Below are 2,356 nucleotides of genomic sequence, written 5' to 3'. Positions count from 1 at the left end.
AAACGGAGCACGTTTTGAGACGTGATTTTGGCGAGCGCCTCGGCTTCTATCCATTTCGTGAAGTAGTCGACGGCGACCACCAGATATTTATTCTGGTATGAGCCGACCGGGAATGGTCCGAGGAGGTCCATTCCCCAGGTGGAGAAAGGCCATGGTGACGATAGAGATTTAAGCTCGTTAGGGGGAGCCAAGTGCATGTCGGCGTGACGCTGGCATTTGTCGCATTTACGGACATGCTCTTTGGCATCTTGTTGCATGGTCGGCCAGTAGTAGCCGGCTCTGAGGGCTTTCCTCGCGAGTGATCGGCCGCCGAGATGCTGGCCATTGATCCCTTCATGGAGTTCTTGGAGTATCTCAGATGCTTGCGAGGCGTCGACACACTTAAGGAGAGGGATGGAGAAGCCTCGCCGGTATAGTTTGTCCTCGACGACCGTGTACGAGCAGGCTCGTCTCTTGATAGTTGAAGCTTCCTTCGCGTCGGCGGGTAGTTCGTCTTTGGTGAGGAAGTTATATACCGGGGTCATCCAGCAATGGTCGTCCCCGATAGCGAGCACTTGCAGAGCTTGCGCGTTTTTGCTTATGCTCGGTCTGGGTAAGAGTTCCTGGATTACCGACTTGTTTCCACCTTTCTTTCTTGTACTCGCGAGTTTAGATAATATGTCGGCTCGCGAGTTATGCTCCCGGGGAATGTGCTCGACGTTTACTTTTGAGAATTTTTTCATTTTCTCCCTGACGAGAGTGAGATATTCGGCCAGCGTGTCGTTCTTTGCCTGGTAATCGCCGCTGACTTGGGATGCGACGAGTTGGGAGTCGGTATAGACCATGACTTCGCGAGCACCTACGTCCTCGGCCAGGCGTAGGCCTGCTAGGAGGGCCTCGTACTCGGCCTGGTTGTTTGACGTGGTGAAAGACAAGACCAAGGATACCTCGATGACGAGTCTCTCGTCGTTTTCCAGGATTATTCCGGCTCCGCTTCCCGAGCTACTCGAGGCTCCGTCTACGTAGATGGTCCATTTGTTTTCGGTGGGGCCCGGGTAGTTAGCAATTGAGGTCATCTCGGCGACAAAGTCGGCGAGCGCCTGAGCTTTAAGCGCCTTTCTTCCTTCGTATTGGATATCGAATTCGGATAGTTCGAGGGACCATCGTAGCATCCTTCCCGCCATGTCTGGTCGGCTGAGGAGTTGCTTAATCGGTTGGTCCGTCCGAACGACTATGGTGTGAGCGAGGAAATAGTGTCTCAGTCTTCTGGCGGCTGTTATTAGGGCCAACGCAACTTTCTCTATCTGCTGATATCGGGCCTCGGGCCCTTGTAGGGCTTTGCTGGTAAAGTACACGGGCTTCTGTCCGTCTTCCGTTTCTCGGATTAAGGCCGCGCTGACTGCCTCGTTCGAGACAGCCAGGTAGAGATATAGGGTCTCGTTGCCATCCGGTCGGGATAAGACGGGCGGTTTGGAAAGTACCTGTTTGAGGTGAGATAATGCCCGTTCGCACTCCTCGGACCATTCGAAGGTCGCCTCTTTCCGAAGCAACTTAAAGAATGGGAGGGCATGCTGGGCGGATTTTGCGACGAAGCGGGATAGTGCTGTGAGCATCCCGTTTAGTACTTGGATAGATTTTTTGTTGTTAGGGGTAGGAAGTTCCAAGAACGCTCGGCATTTATCCGGGTTGGCTTCTATTCCTCGTTCGGTTAGGTAGAATCCGAGGAACTTGCCCGCCCGTACTCCGAAAGTGCACTTCTCTGGGTTAAAACGCATCTTGCAGGATCTGGCCTGCTCAAACACCCGTTCAAGATGTGCGGTGTGGTCGTCGTCTTCTCGAGATTTGACGATCATGTCGTCCATATATACCTCGAGGGTGTCGCCGATCTCTCCCCGGAAAACCTTGTTCATCATCCGCTGGTACGTGGCCCCGGCGTTCTTGAGTCCGAAGGGCATTACGTTGTAGTAATAATTGCCCGACTCGGTCATGAATGCCGTGCATTGCTTGTCGCTTCTCGCCATGGGGATTTGATTGTAACCTGAATAAGCATCCATAAACGATAATAATTTATAGCCGGCCGAGTTGTCGACCAGCCTATCAATATTAGGTAACGGGTATGCATCTTTGGGGCATGCCCGGTTAACATCAGTATAATCAACGCACATTCTCCATTTTCCATTAGATTTTTTGACTAGTACAACGTTTGAGAGCCAAGTTGAATACTTGGCCTCGGAAATAAAATTTGCCTCTAAGAGGTCTTTTACAGCTTTCTCGGCAGCCTCCGCTTTCTCGGGAGACTGCCGACGCCTACGTTGAACTACTGCTTTTGCGGTCGGATTGATGGAGAGTGTGTGGCAGGCGACCTCAGGGTCGAGTC

The sequence above is a fragment of the Vicia villosa genome, linkage group LG1, assembly GCF_029867415.1.
Source record: "Vicia villosa cultivar HV-30 ecotype Madison, WI linkage group LG1, Vvil1.0, whole genome shotgun sequence".
In the NCBI taxonomy this organism is placed as follows: Eukaryota; Viridiplantae; Streptophyta; class Magnoliopsida; order Fabales; family Fabaceae; genus Vicia; species Vicia villosa.
The sequence above is the reverse complement of the archived record's forward strand: the minus strand, read 5'-3'. Positions refer to the sequence as shown.